Genomic DNA, 13,285 nt, shown 5'->3' with positions numbered 1-13,285 from the left:
TCTATTCCTAGGTGTCAACACCTGCCCCAAATGAAAACATACACCCCGTATAAAACTTGTACATGAGGCTTCCCTGGTGGCTCAGGGGTATAAAGAATCCGCATGCCAAGGCAGGAGACACAGACTTGATCACTGGTCTGAGTCGCCACATGCCAGGGAGCAGCTGAGCCCGTGAGCCACAGCTACTGAAGCCGGCATGCCCTAGAGCTCACCTTCTGCAAGAGAAGCCAGCGCACTGCAACTGGAGAGTAGCCCCCCTCACAGCAACTACAGCAAGCCCGGGTGACACAATGAAGACCCAGAGCAGCCATAAATAAACAAACAAAAATAACTCTTATAAAAAGCTTACACACGAATGTTCATAGTAACATTATTCATAATAGCCAGAAGTGGCAACAACTCAAATGTCCATCATCTGATAAATGGATTAATAAAGTGTGGACTAGTCATAGAGCCGGAGAAGGCAATGGCCCCCCACTCCAGTACTCTTGCCTAGAAAATCCCATTGACGGAGGAGCCTGGTAGGCTGCAGTCCATGGGGTCGCTGAGGGTCGGACATGACTGAGCGACTTCCCTTTCACTTTTCACTTTCATGCATTGGAGAAGGAAATGGCAACCCACTCCAGTGTTCTTGCCTGGAGAATCCCAGGGATGGGGGAGCCCGGTGGGCTGCCGTCTATGGGGTCGCACAGAGTCGGACACGACTGAAGTGACTTAGCAGTAGCAGTAGCAGCAGTCATAGAGCAGAATATTATTCAGCTTTGAAAAGGAACGAAGGGACTTCCTGGTGGTCCAGGGGTTAAGAATCTTCCTTGCAATGCATGCCATGCAGTGCAGCCTTAAAAAAAATGATATAAAAAATAAACCCCATACCTTTAGCACTCACTTTCCATCCTTACCCCAGCCCTGACAACCACTAATCTACCTTCTGTCTCTGGATTTGCCTCTTCTGGGCATTTCTCATAAACTTCGTCAGCTACACGCAGCCTTTTGTGTATTCTGTTCTTTCTCATGGCTGAATACCATTCCATTGCATGGATGGGCCACATTTTGTGGATCCATTTGTCCATCAGCGGACATTTAGGTTGTTTCTATCTTTGGGCTGCTTATCTCCTCTCACTCTTTTTTTTGAAACTAATTTTTAGATAATATAACAGTCTCATTTTATTTTGTCTGTTTTGTTTTTTATTTTTTGGCCATGCCACGTAGCATGTGGAATCATAGTCCCCTGACCAGGGATCAAACCCACATTGGAAACTCAGAGTCTTAACCACTTGGACTGCCAGGAAAGTACCATCTCCCTCACTCTTAATCATATCCCCTTACTTCCTTCATAGTCATTACGCCATCATCCAACTTATCTACCCTTATCTGTTGGTTTTCTTCCCCTCCTCCTGCACTGGAAGCTCCAAGCAGGCACAGAGCTCTGTGTGAGTCACTGCTGTGTGCCTGGCCCACGAGGATGAAAGAGAGATTGGAAGTGGATCTGCTCCCACTGAGTCAGGCCTCCGGGAAGTGAGGGCTCAGGAGCTGACACAGGAGAAAGTTCTTGTAATTTCCAGGCATGGCCAGGAGCCACTGCTTTCCTCTTGGCCACAGCGACCTCTGCTTTGAGAGTCTGCACCATCGACTTTGGCTTCCCTGGTGGCTCAGTGGTAAAGAATCCACCTGCCAATGCAGGAGATGAGAGTTTGATCCCTGGGTTGGGAAGATCCCCTTGAGTAGGAAGTGGCAACCCCACTTCAGTATTCTGCCTGGAGAATTCCATGGACAGAGGAGCCTGGTGAGCTGTCCATGGGGGTCACAAAGAGTTGGACACGACTAAGTGACTGAGCACAGAGACACATCATGGAATTTATCTTTCTCTGAACCATTCTCTTAAAGGAGAGGTGTTGGGACAAGTGGGAAGATGGGTGTGTTGGGTGGGCGGGGGTTGCAGGGGTGGGAGAAGCCGCCATCTTCTGGGATCCAATTCCTGAAACTTGCTGGTTCCACCGAGACACCAACTGTATGGTGGTTTCAACAGTTACCCCATGGAGGAGGTTCCCCTCTGTGACCCAGTCTCCTAGCCTAGAAAAGGATGCCCACAGTCCCCTCTGTTTAGCTTTTTATTTTTGCAGTTTCGGGAAAATTTGCCAAATACACCCTCTTTCTTGGCAAAGGAAATTTCCATCTACCCATCTGAGTCAGGACTCTATTTGTTCTTTCAAGATTTATGAAATCCCACCGTTCATTAGCTTCTCAGGGTTGTCATAACAATGTTGAGAGTCCTTTGGACTGCAAGGAGATCAGATCAGCCAATCCTAAAGGAAATCAACCCCGAATATTCATTGGAGGGACTGATGCTGAAGCTGAAGCTCCAATACCTTGGCCACCTGATGCAAAGAGCTGACTCATTAGAAAAGACCCTGATGCTGGGAAAGATTGAGGGCAGGAGAAGTGGGTGACAAAGAGTGAGATGGTTGGATGGCATCACAGACTCAACGCACATGAGTTTGAGCAGGCTCCGAGAGATGGTGAAGGACAGGGAAGCCTGGCGTGCTGCAGTCCATGGCGTCCCAAAAAGTTGGACATGACTGAGGCATTGAATGAGACAAAACACGCAGGGTGGCTTTAACACAACAGACATATATTCTCTCACAGTTCTGGAGGCTAGAAATCCAAAACCAAGGGCTAGGAGGGCCATGTTCTCTCCAAAGGCTCTGGGAAGAGTCTGGCCCAGGTCCTTCTCGGGGCCTCTGGTGCTGGCTGGAAATCCTCGTGGGTGTTTGGCTTGTAGGCTCATCCCTCCTATCGGGCCTCTCTGGTCACAAGGTTTCTCCTCTGTCTGTGTCTCCATGTGACCTCTCCTTCCTCAGTCTCTCTCTCCTTTTCTTATAAGGACACCAGTTGTATAGGATTAAGAGCCCACCCTTCTCTAGCATGACCTCAGCTTAACTTTCATCATAATTACATCTGCCAGGACCCTGTTACCAAATAAGGTCAGATTTACAAATCCTGGTGGCTTAGATGGTTAAGAATCTGCCTGCAATGAGGGAGACCAGGGTTTGATCCCTGGGTTGGGAGTATTCTTGCCTGGAGAATCCCATGGACAGAGGAGCCTGGTCTACGGGATCGCAAAGAGTCAGACACAACTGAGCTACTCACACATGCATATCATAATTTTTATCTTTTCTTACTCAAGGACATGGGATGTCCCTTCCTTTGCTCCTATTCTGTGTGTTGTCATCCAGGAAGATTTTTTAATTTTCCTCATAAAAAACCAGGCCTTTCTTCCTAAATTTATTTCTGAGTATTTCATCATTTCTCTCTATATTGTGAATGCATTTTTTAAAAAATTATGTTACTCTATTGCCAGAGTGTAGGAAAGCTTTTGTTTTTGTGTATTTATCTTGGACCCGGACAGCTAACCAAAGTCTCTTATTTATTCTAGGTATTTTTTAAAATAATTTTATTTATTTATTTATTGGCTGTGCCACGTCCTCATTGCTGTGAGGACTTTTCTCTAGTTGTGGTGTGCGGGCTTCTCACTACAGTGGCTTCTCTCGTTGCAGAGCACAGATTCCAGGGGAGTTGGGCCTCAGTAATTGCAGCTCCTGGGCCCTAGAGCACAGGCTCAGCAGTTGTGGTGCATGGGTTAAGTTGCTCCGTGGGATCTTCCCAGACCAGGGATCCAACCTGTGTCTCCTGCATTGGCAGGCAGATTCTTATCCACCAAGCCACCAGGAAAGCCCCTAGGGTTTTTGTTGTTATTTTTTCACTAACTAGCATATTGGGGGTTTTCCAGGTACACAAGCCTATAAATAAGGAAATGATAGAATGTTCCATCTTGGAATGTTGTGCAGCAGAGAGGAAGAATGAACTAGAGTTATGTTAGCATTAAGCTTTTCCAGATGGTAGTGTTCAGTGAGGAAAAGAGTTTGCATGCTGCAACCACAAGACCCCGCCTGTTGCAGCGAATATCCATCCTGTGTGCCGCAGCTAAGACCCGGTGCAGACACATACAGAAATAAAAGCATGGGGGAAGCTATGGATTGGGAGCAGGGGCATGGAGGGCACGTCTTTCCCCCACTGAAGGACAGAGGAAAAATGGGAAGGGACAGCAAATACCATCTTCACGGGATGTAAAGTGAAAGCCTGGAGCAGTGGGGCTCAAGCTCAGGGGTAGGTGGGGCCAGACTGGGGAGCCAAAGGCAGGTACTTGCAGCTTAGAGGCAGCTGGGGGATATGAGTCAGCATCCCATAGAGAGCAAGTCACATCCATGGACCGCCTGGCTCAGGTGGTGGTGGCAGCCAGTGGATTCCTCCTTTGAGTTAATTCTCTCACCTTGACAATGATGAGAGAGTAGCAACGCTGCTTCTCCTGGTTCCGTCCTTCATTGGCTTGTAATCCATCCAGTATACTCAGAGGCCCACACGCTTTTTCTGTAATTGGCCAGAAACAGTAAATATTTGGGGCTCTGAGGGCCAGCTGGTCTGTGTCCCATCTGCTTAACTCCTCTGTTGTAGTGACAGCAGCCATATTATTCGCATACTGCCTGAGGCTGCTTTAAGACCATATGTACCTAAAATTCCTATCGAGCCCTTTATGGAAATCGTTTACCAGCCCTGTCACAGACTACCAATGTCTTCCAAGTCAGTAAACACCCTTCCTCACCACCACTTTCAGTCACTGCATTTTGCTTCCCTTCCCTTTGTTGTTGCTTAGTCAGTCATGTCTGACTCTGCGGCCCCACAGACAGTAGCCGGCCAGGCTCCTCTGTCCATGAGATTTCCCAGGCAAGGATACTGAAGTGGATTGCCATTCCCTTCTCCAGGGGACCTGCCAGACCCAGGGATAGAACCTGAGTCTCCTAGATTGGCAGGTGGATCCTTTACCACTGAGCCACCTGGTAAGCCCTTCCCTTCCATAGATATGTCCAAAGTTGTTCTGCTGAGAAGGTTAATTTCCCAGGCAAATGCTCTCAAAACTGAGTTTGCTGGGACTTTCGGTGGTCCAGTGGTTGGGGCTTGGTGTTCCCAATGCAGGGGGGCCGGGTTCGATTCCTGATCAGGGAGCTGGGATGCCACATACTACACAGCGTGGTCTTAAAAAAGTTTGGCAGCAGTGGAAGAGACCTTCTGAATTTGAAAAGCAATGGGACAAGGGTTCCCCAAGCCCTGCCTGACTTCTGTCCCAGCCCAGTCCTGGTCTCTAATCTCTGAAGGGCTGAAAAATGGACATTTTCTAAGTCATGTCTGCAGACCCAAGATCTTGCAACTTTGCAAACCCCTAAATTAAGGCCACCTCTTTAGGAATCCCACTGGCCCTGTACTGATCATTCAGGACAGTCCCTGTTGGTCCCTGCAACCTGGTCCCGGCCACACCGAACTGTTTAAAAGGAGCTCTTTGAAAAGTTTCCTCCTTAATTACAGTGTAAGCTTTGCTAAAGAATCCCTTGCTTGCCTGGGGTCATGATACATTAAGCTTACGGGGTGAGGGCGGGAGGGGGGACTTGTTGGATTCTGGAGGAGGATTCAAGAAGGAAGCTTGAACCAGTTTTTCTAGTTCCCAGGCACTCTCAAGATTCTTCTCTGGGTTTACTTTTCTTAAGTAGAAATACAACCTGGATTTGCAGAGGACCTGGGGCTTTTTTTCACCCGGGACCCTTCAGGGCCAATGGGGAAAGCAAATTGTTTAAAAAGTGTTGCCTCTTAGGCATTTCTTTTTTTTTTTTTTCATAAAAGAGAAAAAAATCTTTGGACCCTATAACCTTGGACTTCTGTCAAGTTTCCTCAGACCATTTTCACTTGAAAAATATAAGCCTTTCTCCTCCTGACCCAAGAGAGTATTTCTTGAAAGAACAGTGGTGTTTGAACAGCCGAAGCTCTCAAGCTTGGCTCTACACCTGTGTATTTATCACGTCAAACACCCTACATGCACATGTCACCTTGCAACCGACTTTTAGCTGGATTGATTGGAAAAGCCAGAAAGAAATAAGAAGCAATCGTTATAATCATTTTTCATAATCATTTTTCAGAGGCCTGGCACGTACTCCCATCAGCTCCCAGCCTTCCCCATAGTCCTCAAGCCTCCGTGGATCATGACCCAGAGGCTCCTCCATCTGCTCAGTGGAGCCCACGGACCTGGCGCTAATGCCAGGACTGGGGCCGCCCTCCACCATGTAATGAATCAAGAAACCCCAAAGATGAGAAGTCAGGGGCCCTGCACCAGAGCTGATCTGCTACACACCCTGGTCTGCCCAGACTCCTCGACTCCCATCTTGTTTCCTTGGTTTGAGGACTAGAGATATCTATGCTGTCACAAGCAAGGGGATCATTTAAGCCTCATAATAGCACCTGGCTGTGACATAAAGCATTTAAGTAATGGCTCAAGATCAGCCAGCTGGTAAGTAGGTTGAGAACGTAAGACTTTGAACCCTAGCATGTCTGACTCCAGGGTCCGGGTTTTGGGTTTTTTTTTTTTTTTTTTTTAACTTTAATTGCTATAAAATAAAAAAAGGGGGAGTACTTAAGAGTTGGTTTAACATTTATTTTAAACTTTTTTTTTTCCCCTGGGGTTATACAATGATTCATGGTCATTATAGAATTAGGAAATCTTCATTTATTTTTTAAAATATCTTTAGGCCATAGCCTAGGGCATGTGGGATCTCAGTTACCCAGCCAGGGATTGAACCCATGCTCCTTGCACTGGAAGCTTAGCCACTGGACTGCCAGGGAAGAGCAATTTTCATTATTATTAACTGAACTTTTGGCAAAACTCTAATACAGACTGATGATAAACAGGGCAGTACCTCTTGGCTTAGGTGTGAAGATGGAGAAAAAGGATAACTTTTCATCTCCTGCCACCTGCCAATCAACATTTTCCTGGTCACGGGGGTGGGGAATGGCGGGTGGAGGGTATGAATCCTGCCAAGAGATGAGAAAGCAAGGATGTAAAAGTTAAAGGATAGAACTGCTGGGGTCAGGAGCTTCTGTTTTAAGTGACAGTGACCTGGCCTGTTAGTGAATCGTACTCAAGTGTCTTAGAGTTTAAAGATAATAATAATAATAAAAAGATGCTGTGGCATAATAAGAAATATGTATTTGGCCTCTCCCCCCATCCATTTCTAGGACATAACTAGCACATAACTCCTAAACCCCTTGGAATCTCTGGAGTAAAAAATGTCTTTCTCTATGTTAATGAGATGATTGGTTACTGGGGCTCCCGAGTAGCCTCAGGATGGGGGTTGGTGGCCATGGGAACCACCACCTACTTAGAAGGCTGGGACTTCCAGCCCTACCTCCTGACCTTTGGGGAAGAGAGAGGGGCTGGAAGTTGAGTTAATCGCAGGTTGCCAAAGACTTACTCAAGGGTGCCTGCCTAATGGAGAAGGCAATGGCACCCCACTCCAGTACTCTTGCCTGGAAAATCCTATGGACGGAGGAGCCTGGTAGGCTGCAGTCCATGGGGTCACTGAGGGTCGGACACGACTGAGAGACTTCACTTTCATTTTTCACTTTCATGCATTGGAGAAGGAAATGGCAACCCACTCCAATGTTCTTGCCTGGAGAATCCCAGGGATGGGGGAGCCTGGTGGGCTGCCGTCTATGGGGTTGCACAGAGTTGGACACTACTGAAGTGACTCAGCAGCAGCAGCAGCCTGCCTAATGGAAGATCCATAAAACTACGTGGACAATGGATTCCAAGAGCTTCCGGGTTGTTGAACACCTAGAGGTGGGAGAGGGCCTGGCAACTCAGGGCCCCACCCCCAAACTTATCTGTCTCTTCTACCTGGCTGTGCCTGAATCATATCCTTTATAATAAACTGGCAATCTAGCAAGTGTACAGTTTTTCATGAGTTCTTTGAGCCTTCTGGCAAATTATCAAACCTGAAGAGGTGTTCATGGGAACCCCCAATTTGTAGCCAGTTGGTCAGAAGTGCTGGAGGCCTGGGCTTGTGATTGGCATCTAAAGTGGGGTCAGTCTCTCTTTTTTGTAATTGGAAGATAATTGCTTTATAATACTGTGTTGGTTTCTGCCATATATCAACATGAATCAGCCGTATGTCCCATCCTTCTTGAACCTCCTTCCCACCTCCCAGCCTATCTCACCCCTCTAGTTTGTCACAGAGCATCAGGTTTGAGCCCCTGTGTCATATAGCAAATTCCCACTGGTTATCTATATTGCATTTGTAATGTATATGTTCCAATGCTGCTGTCTCCATCCATCCCACTCTCCTCTCTCCCCTCTGCCTGTGTCCGTAAGTCTGTTCTCCTTGCAAGTAGGTTCATCAGTACCATCCTTCTAGATTCCATATATATGGGCCAGTCTTATGAGGCTGAGGAGTTAGTATCCTAATGAGTTAAACTGTGGGAAACCCCCACCCCGCCCCCCGCCATACACCTGGTGTGAGCAGTGGGTAGTAGAGAAAAAAACATGCTTCTCCCTTTAGAGGCTCTTCATTTCTCCTCCACGAAGTGTCTTAAATCTTTAACATAAAAAAAATTATTTCAAAGCATCTTGCCATTCGGACCGGAAGGAGAGCTGAGCCCACAGACAGCAAAGAGAATGCAATTTTACTGAACCCGACACAGTTTTCTTAGCTCTGATGCTCATAGAATTCATGCGCTGGCTAAAAAGACAGTTTATGGTTGTCTGCTGAAATTTCCAGAGTGGTAACGTAGAAATGTGGCTAATATTTTTATTTTTTCTCTTAGGGAAGTTAAAATTTTCTCCGAAGGAATATCTTCAAATAGCTCTTGCTTTGACCCCAGGTGATTTTAATTAAAATCGGAGTAGAGAATTCCCTGGTGATCCAGTGCTTGGGACTCTGAGCTTTCATTGCCAAGGGCCCGGGGTTCTATCCCTGGTCAGGAAACTAAGATCCCACAGCTGAGAGGCGCAGCCAAAAAAATTAAAAAATTAAATAAATAAATAAAATAATGATAATAGTTAAAAAAAAAAAAAAAAAAAGACTGATGGTTCCTGAAATGCTAGTTCCTGAGAAGGAGGATTTAGGCATGGCAATGTACTTTAAATGTTGGGGGTTGGTCTTCAAGTGGGATCTTCTTAGAAAGCCCAGACTTTACTTGGATTGTACCCTTATTTGGGTTGTCTTGCTACTGGGGTGCTGATGGAAATGGGAGCAGGGAGATAGCCCTCTATGTGCATGCGTGCTAAGTCGCTTCAGTCATGCGACCCTATAGACTGTAGCTCGCCAGGCTCCTCTGTCCATGGGATTCTCCAGGCAAGAATACTGGAGTGGGTTGCCATGCCCTCCTGTAGGGGATCTTCCCGACCCAGGGATTGACCCCCAGGTCTCTTATGTGTTTTGCATTGGCAGGCAGGTTCTTTACCACTAGCGCCACCTGGGAAGCTCCATAGACCCCTATAATAATAGCCAAACATCACATAGCACCTAGGATGCTTTCTACGTGCTTCCCAAGTATAAACTCATTTAAACCTCAAAACGACCCCTTGAGGTAGGTCCTTTGCAACCTCTCTAAGACCACACAACCAGCAAGAGTCACAGGACCTTGACACATCCTGCCTCCTGCCCTTCAGAGAGGCTTGGTTTCTGGCTCTGCAGCTGCCTAGCCGGGCAGGCTTGGACACTTATGTTCTCGGAGCCTCATTCCCCAGCTGCAGAACAAGGGTGATTCTGGAGTTGTTGGGCAGCCTTGAAAGCACCCGATGTGGGTGCTGCCCAGAGGAAAGTTGTGCTCATTGTGCTGACCTAGACCTGGGGCAAGCCTGGTACCAGGATTCGGGTTGTGCTGCATCTCCAGACTGAGCTGAGGGTCTGTGCAGGGAGCAGCTGCCAGCGCCCTGGACTGTGCACCGCCCAACTGCACGTGGAAGAATGGGCTAGGCCACTCTGGAAGCCTCTCCCCATAAAACCCTGACATTAAGTATTATTCCTCATTTGCTGTCTCTCCTCCCCACTTCCCTTCCTCTCTGCCCCTAACCCCTTTCAAAAATATACTTATTTATTTATTTGGCTGTGCTGAGTCTTAGTTGCGGTATGTGAGATCTAGTTCCCTGACCAGGGATTGAACCCAGGCCCCCTGCATTGGGAGTTCAGAGTCTTAGCCACTGGACGATAAGGGAAGTCCTCTCCCCAAGTCAGTTGATCCCTTTCTTTAAGAACCTAACAAGCAGGACAGACAGTGTGAGCGCAGGGCAGGTGCTAGGCAGGATAAGGAGAGGATTAAGCCCTTTGTTGATTGCTCATGCTCTCTCTGCAGAGACAAGCCCTGCAGTATTGCTGAAACATCCTCTTGGAAGCCACGTTCTCTGGGGCCCCATCTGGATGGCCTCTGGCTGGGTGGAGCTCCCACGGGCCCAGCCTTCTCGGGGAGGCTGCCAACCTCAGAGCGGGTGAACTAAGGAATTCACTTTGGGTTGGTCTCCATTCTGGGGCCAAGTCGACTCATCTTTGGGGCCAGTTGCTTCAGACCTCAGAGACAAGCCGCATCCTGCCAAGAGGCGTCTGTCTCCCAAATGCAGGGCCCAGGGGTGTGGTCCTTCAAGCATCCCCACCTGGGTCCCCTTCCTCCTCCCATTTCTCCTGGTTTATGGAGGAAACATACAACTTCCTCTTCCAACCTCAGTCCTGTCCCTCCCTTGCTCCAGGTCCCACCCTTTGTGACCTTCTCCAGGATTTCAAGTCTTTTAATTATTCTCTGCATCTCCCAAATCTTCCATCTCTTCCTTTGCATCTTGTAAGCCTGCAGAACTACTTCTTTTTGCTTTTTTTCTTTTTTTTTTTCTTAGTAAGCCCACAGATTTTATTGATGGACTAGACACAGTATGTAAGACAAAGTTAAATGTTTTGCCTGAGAAATTACACGGTTAGAGTTTCTAACAAATGAGACAGGGGAGGACTGCAGGTTTAGGGGCAACCCTACCGTACTGTATAGTAGTATATCTGAAGTATGACACATGGAACGTTTCTTAAGTTTTTTTAAAGCTATCAAAGACTAGGATATACATGTGGCTGAAATCTGAGTATAACTGAGAGAATCTTAGACTACAGCAACCATGTTTATCATAAATACAAATTAACTCCATCTTTTAATTCTTACTAAGACAGTATCACTTCTCAGCTGCTTTTTCAGTTACTGTGACTCAGGCATTTGCCTCACAAATATTCAAATCTGTGCCACTGCAAAATTAGATTCCTAGGGCATCTCCGAAAGTTCTTCCCATGATAACCATATTCCTCTTGCCTGAAATGCCCTTGGTATTCCTTCAAGCCCCCTCTGCCATTAAGTCTTGCTAACATCTTTCTAACAACAACAAAATCAATCAACCACTCCTATTCCTTCTGTTATTGTTTTTAACACACTAGAATTTACTTAACTGCTTACTGGCCAAATAGTTTGAAATGATAATCAGTAGGAAAAAATCTCAAATCAAGAGTTTTTATTGTCTCTTTAAAACATCACAACTGAGTCCATAGAACCGTCTATCTTGTTTCTGCAGCAGGATCACTGAGATCTTATTCATCAGCCTGCTGAACTGTTCCTTTTTCAGAAACATAGATACCATCCAAAAATTTTCTGATATCCTTGTTTTTAACTGTGGTGGCTTGCTGAATCAAAGCAGCTGAATTTGACACAAGTTCAATGTCATTTCCTTCAAGAATCAACTCATCTCTCTGGGCTTGAGATACTGAACAGGCAACCCCTGGCCTCATTCGAACCCTGCGTATGTATTTTTCACCCCAAAAATTTTGGATTTCCACAAGAGAACCATTCTCCTGAATAACAACGTTGATGGGGAAGTGGGCATACACCGACCTCATCTTGTAACGGAAACCCAGTGTAACACCCTTGATCATGTTCTGTACGTGACTACAGATTGTGCGAACAGTGGCCAGTTCCTTTCTGTTTCCCCACCATTTGTCAACACGGAGCCTCTTCTTTTTCTTTCCAAGGAGACTGAGTTCTACATTGATGTGATTGAAGTCCCTCCGCAGGGTGCCTCTGGGGCCCTTCACAATAACTGTCCGTCCCTTCAAGTTAATGTCGACATTTTCTGGGATGTCGACAGTCTGGTTGCTGAGAATGGTCTTCATTCTCGCAGTAGATGTGGCAAAAAAAGAGCTGCTTTTTTTTCTTTTCCCTTTTTTCGGTTGCGCTGCAGAGTTTGGAGAATCTTAGTTCCCCAACCCAGAATTGAACCTGTGCCCTCTGCAGTGGGAGCTCGGAGTCCTAACCACTGGATTATAGAAACTAAGTTTTTTCCTTCCAAACGGATGGTCAGTTCCTTCCAAATGATAGATTATAGAATCGGCTTCTGCCTTTCACGTATTAAATCATAACACCATCTTCTAGAATTGTAAATACATCCTCGGCTAGTTCTGTTTATTCATATTATACTTATCATTACTGTCACTTGAAGAATGGAGGAAGAGGTTGGTTATAGTCTATTTGGACACCCCTTGGCTTCCTTATGAGTTGTGTTCCAAGTGTTTGGGACCTAGCAGGGGCTGGATCCAGTCGACTTCCCCAATGGCTCAGTAGGTAAAGCATCTGCCTGCAGTGCAAAAGACATAGGAGACATGGGTTCAATTCCTGGGTCAGGAAGATCCCCTGGAGGAGGAAATAGCAACCCACTCCAGTATTTCTTGCCTGAAAAATCTCCTGGACGGAGGATCTTTATGAGCTACAGCCCAAAAGGTGGCAAAGAATTGGACAGTACTCTTGCCTGGAAAATCCCATGGATGGAGGAGCCTGGTAGGCTGCAGTCCATGGGGTCTCGAAGAGTTGGATACAACTGAGCGATTTCACTTTCACTTTTCACTTTCATGCATTGGAGAAGGAAATGGCAACCCACTCCAGTATTCTTGCCTGGAGAATCCAAGGGAGGTGGGAACCTGGTGGGCTTCCGTCCATTGGGTCACACAGAGTAGGACACGACTGAAGCGACTTAGCAGCAGTAGCAGCAGCAGAGCGTGAACACACGCTCACTCACTCACACACACACACACACACACAGACTGGACCAGTACTGGTGAATGAATGAAATCACTCTCAAACCAGAGTTCCAGGTGTCATGTTATTAGCCTCCAGCGGTTAATTTCAGCACACCCATAAGACCAAACATGGCTTTCACTCTCCAGATCACAGAACCATAGAATGCCAGCATGGCAGGGTTCCCCAAGGGCCCACTGCCCTTCTCTGAATGCATCAGGTGAGCTGCCTGAACCATCGCATTGCACTGAGTAGGTGGGCTGCAGGCTGGGCAGGGGCAGGGCGCAGGGGCCAGACATACCTGGGCTTGTGGATTTACTCT

General features: G+C 46.9%; 1 pseudogene; it reads right to left on the bottom strand.

Moving 5' to 3' along the window:
* Positions 1–11,395: 11,395 nt before the first annotated feature.
* Positions 11,396–12,094, bottom strand: LOC109567309 (large ribosomal subunit protein uL6 pseudogene; annotated as a pseudogene).
* Positions 12,095–13,285: the final 1,191 nt, after the last annotated feature.

This window comes from Bos indicus, chromosome 13 (assembly GCF_029378745.1).
Source record: "Bos indicus isolate NIAB-ARS_2022 breed Sahiwal x Tharparkar chromosome 13, NIAB-ARS_B.indTharparkar_mat_pri_1.0, whole genome shotgun sequence".
In the NCBI taxonomy this organism is placed as follows: domain Eukaryota; kingdom Metazoa; phylum Chordata; class Mammalia; order Artiodactyla; family Bovidae; genus Bos; species Bos indicus.
Note: the sequence above shows the minus strand (reverse complement) of the source record. Positions and strands in the feature narration are given on the sequence as shown.